This window comes from Ranitomeya variabilis, chromosome 6 (assembly GCF_051348905.1).
Source record: "Ranitomeya variabilis isolate aRanVar5 chromosome 6, aRanVar5.hap1, whole genome shotgun sequence".
NCBI classification, from domain to species: Eukaryota; Metazoa; Chordata; class Amphibia; order Anura; family Dendrobatidae; genus Ranitomeya; species Ranitomeya variabilis.
This window is the reverse complement of record NC_135237.1, coordinates 4,547,580-4,561,846: the sequence shown is the minus strand read 5'-3', so window position 1 is coordinate 4,561,846 and position 14,267 is coordinate 4,547,580.

The following is a 14,267-nucleotide window of genomic DNA, read 5'->3' as shown; positions in this document are numbered from 1 at the left end:
GTAGTGGCTCGAATGGGTGCCGTTAAGGCTTCGAGGAGTAGATTAAGATCCCATGGCGGTATGTGGGGAATTTGGACTGGTTCTGACCTTTGGCATGCTGAAATAAATCGGGCTATCCACCTGTCTCCTGCAATATTGTGACTATATAAGGCCCCTAGAGCAGATACTTGTACTTTCAAAGTACTGATAGGCCTAAATCACACCCTCTTTGGAGAAACTCTAAGACAGCGGAAATGGGAATATCTTGACAGAGCTGCTGGGTAGAAACTAAGAAATTTTCTCCATACCCTTACATATATAGTTGTTCTTTTCCTACTTCGTAGAAGGGTATCAATTAGTTTATCTGAAAAACCTCTTAGCTTTAGTAGCTGCCTCTCAAATTCCAGGCTGTCAACCGTAGGCCTTTCCCATGAGGGTGGTTGAAGGGGCCCTGGGAGAAGAGATCCGGAACTTCTGGGAGAATCCATCGATCAGAGATTGACATGGTTCTGAGGCAGGAAAACCATGGTCTCTTGGGCCAAAATGGTGCTATTAGAATCACGTTTGCTCTGTCCTCCCTCATCTTCCTGATCATTGTTTGAAGAAGTATCAATGGAGAAAATGCATATGCTTGCCGGAATGACCACGGAACTTGGAGGGCATCGAGGATATTGGGGTTGTCGGTCAGAAACAGTGAAGCAAACTTTTTGACTTGTCTGTTGCTCCTTGTTGTGAAAATGTCTATTTCGGGTGTGTCCCATTTCTCGGTTATCATTGTGAAGATGTGACAGCTGAGTACCCACTCTCCTTGGTGGAGGGAGTGACGGCTGAGAAAATCTGCTTTTGAATTGTCCACTCCTCTGACATGCAGTGCTGACAAGGATAGATGTTTCTCGGCTATAGATAGGATGTTGTCTGCTATAGACATGAGAGCTCCTGATCTCGTTCCTTCTTGACGATTTATGTACGCGACCAGATGTCATGTTGTCTGATAGTATTCTTGTGTTTTCCTTGTAACTGCAGAAGGAATTTACACATGGCGTGATAGATGGCTTTTAGTTCCCTTTCAATAGATGAAATGTCTGACTCACTAATAGACCATTGTCCTTGAACTATCTGATCACCTAGATGTGCTCCCCAACCACTAGGACTGGCATCAGTAAAAATTGTTTTTGAGGGTTTAACCACCCAAGAGACCCCACCTACAAGATGATTTGGGTCTAGCCACCAAGTCAGGGACTCAATTACTTCTATTGGTACGGATAGACTTCCTAAATGACCCTGTAGTCTCTCTCCTTCTAGTATGGTATACTGCAGCCGTCTAGTATGGAATTGAGCCCATGGGACAGCCGGAATGCATGATGTAAAGGAAACAAGATGGGACATGCCTTCCCTGAGGGAAATTATAGGGTTATTAACAACTGATTGTACTTTATTCCTAATTGTTATTTGTTTAGATTCTGGAAGAAAACACCTCTGACTTGTGGAGTCTAAGAGAAGACCTAGGAATGTTTGGCGGGTTGTTGGAGACAATCTGGATTTTTCCCAATTAATTAACCATCCCAATTCCTGCAGGGATGAAACTGTATCAAATAGGCGTTGCTGACACTGTGAAGGGGAATTTCCCACCACTAAAATGTCATCCAAGTATGGGACTATGAGGGTATCTTTTAACCTTAAGTATAACATCACTTCTGACATTAATTTGGTAAAGACCCTGGGAGCTATTGACAGTCCAAAGGGCATTGCTGTATATTGGAAATGACATACTTGTCCTTTCATGACCACCACACGAAGATACTGCTGATGTTCAATATAAATTGGTAGATTGTAATACGCATCTTTTAGGTCGAGGACTGCTATAAAGTACCTGGCAAACAGAAGTTTTACAGTGGATCGGATAGACTCCATTTAGAAGGTTTGGTTTTCTAAGAAGATATTCAATTTCTTAAGATTTATTATAGTTCTATATGACCCATCTGGTTTTGGAACCAAAAATAAAGGGGAGTAAAATCCCTTTCTCCTCTGATGAAACGGGACTTCTATTAATACCCTTTTGGATAGGACATTATTTCCTGCTCCAAAAACTCCTGTTGAGATTGAGATTTTAGAGAAGTCAACAGGAAGGAGTCCGGAGGGACTCGGGCAAATTTTAATTTTAAGCCTGAGGTTACGAGGCTAGTTGCCCATGAGTTGGATGTTACTATTCCCCATTGTTGGGAGAAAAAAAAGACAATCTACCACCCACTGGTAAATCTGTCCTAACGTGGTTTGTCATCCATTTTAAATAGACGTTTTCCAAAAAATGCACGTTTTTCTTTAGTATCTTTATTGGCCCAGCGGTCCTGGCTTCTTAAATCCTTTCTCTTATTAAATACGGGTTTCCGGAATGCTCTCCTGTAAGACGGAAAATTATTAGGGAATCCCTTTTTCCTCTCGCCCACTTTGGTGAGAATTTTGTCTAGTTTTGTACCAAACAGGTACTCACCCTGGCATGGTAGGCCACAGTTTAGATTTCGTCTGAGCATCTCCTTTCCAACCCTTTAGCCAAAGTGCCCGGCGTGCTGCGTTGGTTAGGGCTGCTGATTTAGTTGCTAACTGAATAGAGTCAGCAAAGGAATTCGCCAGGAAGGCTGTAGCACCTCTAATCAAAAGGTATGGAAGAGATTAGTTTATCTCTGGAGAGACTGCCTTTTAAACCTTCATCAAGATCGTTTAACCAGACTAAGGGTACCGTCTCACAGTGGTACTTTTGTCGCTACGACGGTACGATCCGTGACGTTCCAGCGATATCCATACGATATCGCTGTGTCTGACACGCAGCAGCGATCAGGGACCCTGCTGAGAATCGTACGTCGTAGCAAATCGTTTGGAACTTTATTTCGTCGCTGGATCTCCCGCTGTCATCGCTGGATCGGTGTGTGACACCGATCCAGCGATGCGTTCGCTTGTAACCAGGGTAAACATCGGGTTACTAAGCGCAGGGCCACGCTTAGTAACCCGATGTTTACCCTGGTTACCATCGTAAATGTAAAAAACAAACAAACCATACATACTCACATTCCGGTGTCTGTCAGGTCCCTCGCCGTCTGCTTCCCGCACTGACTGAGTGCCGGCCGTAAAGTGAAAGCAGAGCACAGTGGTGACGTCACCGTTGTGCTCTTTTACTTTTGCCCTGCGCTTAGTAACCCGATGTTTACCCTGGTTACCCGGGGACTTCGGCATCGTTGGTCGCTGGAGAGCTGTCTGTGTGACAGCTCCCCAGCGACCACACGACTTTTTGTGTAACGGTACCCTAACACGGACCTTGCCGTACATGTAGCTGATATTGCCGGTTTAAATGCCCCTGTACGATTCCCATGACCTTTTTAGAAGGGAGTCAGCTTTACGATCCAGCGGGTCCTGTAAGGAACCCAAATCCTCTACTGGTAGTAAAGATTTTCTGGACGTGGATGCTACTGCAGCATCTACTTTTGTCCATGTAGACAAATCCTCATCATTAAAGGGATAGCGCCTTTTTGATGATGAAGGTAACCCTTTTTGCCCCTGGCTTTCCCATTCCTTTTTGACCAAATTTTTGATTGCTGCTATTACTGGAAAGGTTGGTCTTTTTTTCTCTGATAAGCCTGCGAACATGATGTCCTGTGGCGTTTTGGGGTCTTTGGTATCTTTAATACCCATGGTGTCTCGGACAGATTTAATGAGATTATCAATGCTTTCTGTTGGAAAGCATGTCTTGTTCACCTTCTGGGGAAAGGTATTCCTGGGAAATATCCGTATCCCTATCCTCATTATCAGAATTAGTCGGATTTTGGTGAATCATATTTTTTCCTGGTTTTAATTTCTGGAATACTATCCGAACCCCTTAAGGCTCATATTTCCTCTCTGATCATTTGTCTAATATCTTCTGACCTTACTGGAGGGGCTGGGAGCATAAAGCACATTGTTTGTGCTTCGATTTTTCAGTTCTTTTTGCCTAGGTTGCATAGAAGAAAGAGGGAACAACAATCAGCTTAATAGGGTGGGAAATACACTCACCCCAGTGAAGCTTTCGGTCAAGGTACCGGCTGAAGAGGAGACGGAGGTACAGGCTGAGAGGTAGATCGATCGGATCTCTTTTCGTTAGAGCTCCTTGTGGAGGATCTGCTCTGCTTGGAGCGCCCGCTGCTGCTTGTACGGCTGCGAGCTGCAACTGCTGTGTCTTCTAAAGAAGACACTGCTGAGTTCTTAGGAGAAGCCATGCTGGACACCAGAGTATCACCACCAGTGTCTTTTTATAATGGAAGCCATCTTCTTCCTGTTGTACCTGGAAGTACTTCGGGTCGCGGCCATGTATGTGCCTGCGTCTCTCCTCCTCATTCATCCTGGAAGCTTTCGCATCACTTCCGGGGGAAGACACCCCGAACCACACGACCGCGCGTGCGTCCGCCAAGCACGGCATGGCGATGCGCTTACCTGCATGTTTTCGCCCTCCGCAGGCCACAAGACGACGCTCATCCTCCGTGAGCCAGGCGACTCCCCGAACCTGGCCTCACGGCGCCAGCCAGCAGAGGGGGGAGCTGAAGACAGGAACCCCGACGCTGCTTCCAGCTCTGGAGCCCTTGCCATCCTCAAGGTAACGGCGCAAGCGGCATCCAGGCTAGGCATCTTCTCTCCATGAGTTCCCTTAGGAACAGGAAACCAACTGTGGGAGCGAGGGGGACTGCCCCTTTTATCTCTCTATAGGGTTTCCTGTTCCTAGGGGCGGATCCCCTCTCTCAAGTGGATGCTGTCGTGGCGAAGAGAAGACAGTTTTCTTGGCCTGTACAGTTGACCTGGCAGAGCACAGAGGCCAAAGTCACTGGCGTCGGTCTGTACTACAAATGGCTGTGTAAAGTTGGCAATTTGTAGTACTGGGAAGCTGGAAAGGGTGGTCTCCAGCACCTGGAAGGCCTTCTCACAGTTGTCTAAGCTACTATAGTGAGGGATAAACCTCCTATAGTACCCGATGGTGCCCAGGAAGGACATCACCTGTTTTTTGGTCCTGCAGGTGGCCCAGAATGCGATATCATCCACCTTACTGGGCTCTGGCTTTAGAGCTCCCCTCACCTACCCGGTGTTTCAGGATGTGGACCTCGCTCATACCCAGCTGGCACTTTTCCTGCTTAATGGTCAAGCCTGCCTGGTCTACCAGAGTACCTGCGCCAGCTGCTCTAGGTGATCTTCCCAGGTGGGACTGAAGATAGCAATGTCATCCAGGTACCCAGCTGCATACCCTTCAAGTCCTTTGTCAGGAGAATTTGACAAAATGCCTGGCTCGGATCCTTAATGGTTAGGTACTTGGCCCCAGCCAACTGAACGAACTGGTCATCAATGCACGGCCTTGGGTACGCATCAGTGACAGACAGCGTTGAGGCCCCTGTTGTCTCAAAGAAAGACCGGTCAGCTCTGTGTGGAGTACAAGCAGCAAGGCCCAAGCGCTGCTGGATGGTTGGATGACGCCCAGCTTCAACATCTAGTCAATCTCATGGTGCATGTGCTGCTGTACCTCCAGAGAGACCAGATATGGTGAAAGCCGAAGTGGGGGTGATCCCCGGTGTCCTCGTGATGGACGGCCAACTCTGTCCTTCTGGACTTGTTGCTAAACAAATACCAGAAGGGATAAAGGGTTGCCCACAGATGAGACCGTTGGTCAGACAAGACCTGGTTGTAACTGTCTACGTCCTCAATGGTCTCATACTGCTGGAGGTCTTCTGGGCAATTCCTCCAAAACTGCTCAGTTGCGATGAGCTCCTTCAGTTGCTGGCCCATAAGCTCCAATCCTGTGGTCCAGTGATCGACTGCTCTCAGTAGGGCCTGCATGTGATTGGTCCAGGTGTCTGCAGGACCCCGCTGCATGCTCCAGCACATCTTCCGGTACATCTCAGGGGTCAGGTTGTACTGCTGAACCAGAGCCAGCTTTTTGTCCTCATAGCTCAGGGTGGTCTTGCTGGGCAGGTACCCAAAGATTACCAGAGAATTACCCCTGAGGCGAAGGGTTAAGAACCGGACTCATTGGTCCTCAGGCAGATGGACACTTTCTTGATGGCATTTGAAAAAACTTGCTATCAGTACCAAGTCCCCTCCTTTTGTCCTCCGCCTGTAGCTTCGGGACCAGGATCTCGGGGGACTCGTGACTGGCTTGGGTCTACAGCTGAAGCATTTGTTGCTGGTGCTTGCACTCCCGCTGCCTTGAAACATTCTGCTGCTGCTATGAGGCTCTTGTAGGAGGCTTGGTCTCCTTCTTCAAGTCTGGCCAGGGCATCTTGCAGGAGTGTATCCGACCCTGCCTCGCTGGGAGGATGGGCAGGTGGTGAGTGACCCACTGCAAGACTGACTGACAGTGATTGGCTCCATTTGGAGCCTGGGCTGGACTCTACCTCTGAGCAACATAGTGTTCCAGATCCTCCCCACCATCTGAAGCACTGTGCATCTCCCTGGCCCGGCCCCTGGCCAACCTTTAAATCTTTGGTCACCGTCACAGACCTGATGCACCCACACACCTTACAGAATTTGCACTAGGACTATCTAATCCTGAGCTGATCTTAAGACCCCAGAGGGAAAAAGCTGCTTTTGGTAGTCTTTAGGGTCTGGGAGTACAAGCCCCACACTCTCAATTTTCTCGATTCTCTGCCACCACTTTGAAGGATGATACCAGAGAGATCACGCAGAATCCCACTTCTGCCATCATTTCTGAAGGATGACACCGATCACTCAGAATCCCACCGATGTCACGTGACGAACCCGCATCTTGCCACCCTCCTGATCTCATTATTATGTCAGACAGATCAAGCAATGCTGTCTCCCCACTATCACCAGCATGACTTTCCGAACCCTCGGAGGACTCGCAAGGTCAGCTTGGTTACAGACACCCCTGTCCCTACGGGCCCAGGGAGAGGATGTGGCCCACACAGTCACTGACGTGGCCCACGCAGTCACTGACTTGGCACCACACTTGCTCACAAACCTGAGAGGCCCCTTTCACCTGCACCAGTTAAAAAGTGTTGCCAGCACGGCAGGACTTCCACCAGTTCCTCATTCGATACAAGCCCGGTCCATTAATGGGATTATAACAGGCCAGTAACTAGTTACGGTAGAATGGAAACAAACCAAGAAACAGACGTGTGGATCAAGATAAATGAGCAGCCCAAGGTTAAAATATATATATATATATATATTTTGCCTTAAGCGCACACTGGACAAACTATATTCACGATGGTTACACTTATACAATGGTCAGATAGGCAAATACAGATAGTGATACGACAAAAGATATAAGCAGAATGTATACGTCAGTTACCAATAGATGAAAGGTCTGGCATTTGGGGGAGGGGCTGTCACATGGATGGCTTGTTGTCCCCTCTGTTCCTTGAGTTCTCCCCCCACACTGTCGTTGCAACCTCCTCAGAAAAAAAGCAATAGGGCACAATTTACAGGAGCATTTAACACCTTTGGGTCACTCCCCTTCTGCACTCTGGGCTGAACCTAAACCCTCTCCCCATGATTCTGGCAGCTAAAAACTCCAAAACCGAATAGGAGTCATTATTCCTTAATAGACAGGCCTAGGGAGGAAGTTTTGGCGCCATGGAATCCGGCCGGACTGCTGCTACAAGTTAAGACCAAACAAAGCTTTGCTATCTGGTTTCTACTGACTGTTTTATGCATCTCCATACCCCTGTGTGCTAGAACATGTTAAGACCAAGTCGGGAATTCGCCATGTTCTAGGGATCTTGGAAATGTACACTTTGTGCAGCTAGGACATAGAAATGATTTCATAACTCCTTATGGAGATATTATGACTCAACAAAGCAGTTTAGACCTCATGGTATCCACATGGGAAGAAAGCCTTTTGTTCTTAGGTTAGCTGACAAGGTGTGAGAGCTGTCCCTCATAATAGCCTTTGAGGCTTGACCCTGCTGCTGAGCTAGCTGCACACTGTAGGGGGTCTAGGTGTTCTGTTACAGCTGCACACTGAAGGGAATTTTATAAGCCCATGCCACATAAGATAATTTCATTCCAATCATTTGTATCTCCAATAGTCTTCACAGGTTGATTGAACAACGCTTCACAGGACAGATGGACAATGATCCAAAACATCCCGCGAAAGGAAAGAAGTGGAATATTCTGCAATGGCCGAGTCCTCCCCAGATCTCAGCCACATTTCACAGGCTGAAGACAAAATGAGCCACAAACAAGCTACAACTGAAGTCCCTGCAGAAAAGGCAGCAAAGCGTCGCAAAGAACACCAGCAATGGTCACATACATGGCCTCCAGACTTCAGGCCGTCCTTGCTGTAAAGGATTCTTTACAAAGAATTAAAAATGAACATTTATGGGAAAGTTAATTTGTCTAATTACTTCTGAACCCTGAAACGAGGAAGATTTGTAGAATAATGGCTGCAATTCCTAAACGTTTCACAGGAGATTTCTGTTCACCCCGTTTAATTAAACCTGAAAGTCTCCACTTCAAATGCATCTTAGTAGTTTCATTTTACACCCAAAATAGCATATTAACGTCCCGCAGAGCTGAAATCTTGAGAACCCGTCACTAAAGATTTGTGGACCTAGGTGCATAGAACTGCTCCCATTTCTAGGTAGAATAATAATCATCTGAGAATCCTAAGGTGCCCATAGACGTTGGTGACCGGTAACAATGAGCGACGGACTCGAGTCTGTACATTATCATTTATTGATGTGTAGACTATACTCAGATCTGCAGGAGAAGCTGCTTTACATCAGCTAAAACCATCTGTGGATTAGAAGCCAGTGTCTCTTGGTGGATATGAAGAACTCGGCCATTTTCTCCAAGGATTACCATTTCTCTAAGTCACAGATCGGATTTTGCAGCAGGATTAGAAATGCTCTTCAATCAATCTGAGGTTGGAATGGGCTTTACCAGCCGTTGTCCACATGAACTGTCACCAAAACGAGTGAGAAATGTCTGGAGGTCTCTCCCACACAGCACGGACACCAGAGGGTCCATTTACAGCCCCCTGGGCGGGGGCAGCAAACCATTACATAGGCCCTTCCCTAGCAACCGACTGACACATCGCACACAAAACAAACAACTGCCTGAGCAGACAGAACATAAAACATTACCGCACTATACATATACGTAACTGCCATAGTGTATCATGTATATAATGCACAGGACATACATCATATACAGTGCCGCCATAGTGCACAGGACATACATCATATACAGTGCCACCATAGTGCACAGGACATACATCATATATACAGTGCCGCCATAGTGCACAGGACATACATCATATATACAGTGCGACCATAGTGCACAGGACATACATCATATACAGTGCCGCCATAGTGCACAGGACATACATCATATATACAGTGCCGCCATAGTGCCCAGGACATACATCATATATACAGTGCCACCATAGTGCACAGGACATACATCATATATACAGTGCCGCCATAGTGCACAGGACATACATCATATATACAGTGCCGCCATAGTGCACAGGACATACATCATATATACAGTGCCGCCATAGTGCACAGGATATACATCATATATACAGCCGCCATAGTGCACAGGACATACATCATATACAGTGCCGCCATAGTGCACAGGACATACATCATATATACAGCCGCCATAGTGCACAGGACATACATCATATATACAGTGCGACCATAGTGCACAGGAAATACATCATATATACAGTGCCGCCATAGTGCACAGGATATACATCATATATACAGCCGCCATAGTGCACAGGACATACATCATATACAGTGCCGCCATAGTGCACAGGATATACATCATATATACAGTCGCCATAGTGCACAGGATATACATCATCTATACAGCCGCCATAGTGCACAGGACATACATCATATATACAGTGCCGCCATAGTGCACAGGACATACATCATATATACAGCCGCCATAGTGCACAGGATATACATCATATATACAGCCGCCATAGTGCACAGGACATACATCATATATACAGTGCCGCCATAGTGCACAGGACATACATCATATATACAGCCGCCATAGTGCACAGGACATACATCATATATACAGCCGCCATAGTGCACAGGACATACATCATATATACAGTGCCGCCATAGTGCACAGGACATACATCATATATACAGCCGCCATAGTGCACAGGACATACATCAGATATACAGTGCCGCCATAGTGCACAGGACATACATCATATATACAGCCGCCATAGTGCACAGGACATACATCATATATACAGTGCCGCCATAGTGCACAGGACATACATCATATATACAGCCGCCATAGTGCACAGGACATACATCATATATACAGTGCCGCCATAGTGCACAGGACATACATCATATATACAGTGCCGCCATAGTGCACAGGACATACATCATATATACAGCCGCCATAGTGCACAGGATATACATCATATATACAGCCGCCATAGTGCACAGGACATACATCATATATACAGCCGCCATAGTGCACAGGACATACATCATGTATACAGCCGCCATAGTGCACAGGATATACATCATATACAGTGCCGCCATAGTGCACAGGATATACATCATATATACAGCCGCCATAGTGCACAGGACATACATCATATATACAGCCGCCATAGTGCACAGGATATACATCATATATACAGCCGCCATAGTGCACAGGACATACATCATATATACAGTGCCGCCATAGTGCACAGGACATACATCATATATACAGCCGCCATAGTGCACAGGACATACATCATATATACAGCCGCCATAGTGCACAGGACATACATCATATATACAGTGCCGCCATAGTGCACAGGACATACATCATATATACAGCCGCCATAGTGCACAGGACATACATCATATATACAGCCGCCATAGTGCACAGGACATACATCAGATATACAGTGCCGCCATAGTGCACAGGACATACATCATATATACAGCCGCCATAGTGCACAGGACATACATCATATATACAGTGCCGCCATAGTGCACAGGACATACATCATATATACAGCCGCCATAGTGCACAGGACATACATCATATATACAGTGCCGCCATAGTGCACAGGACATACATCATATATACAGTGCCGCCATAGTGCACAGGACATACATCATATATACAGCCGCCATAGTGCACAGGATATACATCATATATACAGCCGCCATAGTGCACAGGACATACATCATATATACAGCCGCCATAGTGCACAGGACATACATCATATATACAGTGCCACCATAGTGCACAGGACATACATCATATACAGTGCCGCCATAGTGCACAGGACATACATCATATATACAGTGCCGCCATAGTGCACAGGACATACATCATATATACAGCCGCCATAGTGCACAGGATATACATCATATATACAGCCGCCATAGTGCACAGGACATACATCATATATACAGTGCCGCCATAGTGCACAGGACATACATCATGTATACAGCCGCCATAGTGCACAGGATATACATCATATACATATACTATTGCTGGTCAGGAGGTAGAGCAGGTGGAGAGTTATAAATATTTGGGGGTCCATTTGGATAGCAAACTGGACTGGAGATGCCACTCAGAGACTGTCTACAAGAAGGGGATGAGCAGATTGTATTTCCTAAGGAAACTGAGGTCTTTTAATGTGTGTAGCAAATTGTTAGAAATGTTCTACCAATCTGTAGTGGCAAGTGCCATCTTTTTTGCAATCATATGCTGGGGTAATAGTGTGCGGGCCTCTGATGCTAATAAGCTGAATAAGCTTATCAAGAAGGCAAGTTCTGCTGTCGGCTGCAATCTGGACTCCTGAGGAGGTAGTGGAGAGAAGAACTCTGAAAAAGTGTATGGCAATCATGAACAATAATGCACATCCACTATATGAGCTATTCATGAGACAGAAGAGCACCTTCAGTAACCGGCTAATACTTCTGAGGTGTAAGAAGGAAAAATTTAGGAAATCGTTTGTGCCAACTGCTATGGGATTGTACAACAATAACATTAGGGTTAAATCATAAAGGGGATTGTCTACTTTATTCCTTCTACTTTTCAGTTCACCCGCTGTGTTTGTCCTATTCTAATGTATAATGTCCTTTGTCAACAAACTGTCATGTCAATTATGTAATTCATTTTATGATTCTTATGATGTAAGTTGTGCTGCTGTGATACCATAATTTCCCACGGGATCAATAAAGTGTATCGTATCGTATCGTATCGTATCGTACAGTGCCGCCATAGTGCACAGGATATACATCATATATACAGCCGCCATAGTGCACAGGACATACATCATATATACAGCCGCCATAGTGCACAGAATATACATCATATATACAGCTGCCATAGTGCACAGAATATACATCATATATACAGCCGCCATAGTGCACAGAATATACATCATATACAGCCGCCATAGTGCACAGGACATACATCATATATACAGTGCCGCCATAGTGCACAGGACATACATCATATACAGCCGCCATAGTGCACAGGATATCCATCATGTATACAGCCGCCATAGTGCACAGGATATACATCATATACAGCCGCCATAGTGCACAGAATATACATCATATATACAGCCGCCATAGTGCACAGGACATACATCATATATACAGCCGCCATAGTGCACAGGACATACATCATATATACAGCCGCCATAGTGCACAGGACATACATCATATATACAGCCGCCATAGTGCACAGGACATACATCATATATACAGTGCCACCATAGTGCACAGGACATACATCATATATACAGCCGCCATAGTGCACAGGACATACATCATATATACAGCCGCCATAGTGCACAGGACATACATCATATATACAGTGCCACCATAGTGCACAGGACATACATCATATATACAGCCGCCATAGTGCACAGAATATACATCATATATACAGCCGCCATAGTGCACAGGACATACATCATATATACAGTGCCACCATAGTGCACAGGACATACATCATATATACAGTGCCACCATAGTGCACAGGACATACATCATATATACAGCCGCCATAGTGCACAGGACATACATCATATATACAGCCGCCATAGTGCACAGGACATACATCATCTATACAGCCGCCATAGTGCACAGGATATACATCATATATACAGCCGCCATAGTGCACAGGACATACATCATATATACAGCTGCCATAGTGCACAGGATATACATCATATATACAGCCGCCATAGTGCACAGGACATACATCATATATACAGCCGCCATAGTGCACAGGACATACATCATATATACAGCCGCCATAGTGCACAGGACATACATCATATATACAGCTGCCATAGTGCACAGGATATACATCATATATACAGCCGCCATAGTGCACAGGACATACATCATATATACAGCCGCCATAGTGCACAGGACATACATCATATATACAGCCGCCATAGTGCACAGGACATACATCATATATACAGCTGCCATAGTGCACAGGATATACATCATATATACAGCCGCCATAGTGCACAGGACATACATCATATATACAGCCGCCATAGTGCACAGGACATACATCATATATACAGCCGCCATAGTGCACAGGACATACATCATATATACAGCCGCCATAGTGCACAGGATATACATCATATACAGTGCCGCCATAGTGCACAGGATAAACAAGAAGCACTTCAGGAGCAGCCTAGGTAGTGAGGGATTACCCGCTCCGTTGCCTCCAACTGTGATCCCTTCCTTCAAATGGTCATCTCAAAGAATGGACGCCATATCTACAGCTCCAGCGTCAGGACAGTGCGAGTAACAGAAAGGTTCAGTCTGAGAACTTCCAGCCACCATCATAAGCCCCTGTCTACTGTGGTCAATGTATTAGATCATGCCTAAAGAAGACTGACCCACGTGTATCAAATAGGGTCTCTCCTCATATAGGTAACACGAGACCAGCCAGTAAGGCTCCTGCATCATTTCAGTTTCTTTCATCGCAGGTCACGTTGCACCTCATCCCACACAAGTCACGCTTCACTAACCAGTGACCTTGATCACACTACACAAAAGCCATGTGTCTACCCCTTGTAGGCCACACCACACAGGATGCATCCCTACACTTGTAAGTCACACCACACTAGTCAGTGATCGTCCTGGGGCTTGTGTCACCCCCTACTGTAGATCACACCATAAGAGCCACGTCTCTACCCTTGTAGGTCACACAACACTGGTCCACCTCTCGTGTGGGTGACACCACATCTGGTCAGTTACACTTGTGCCATTTGTGTACCCCCTTGT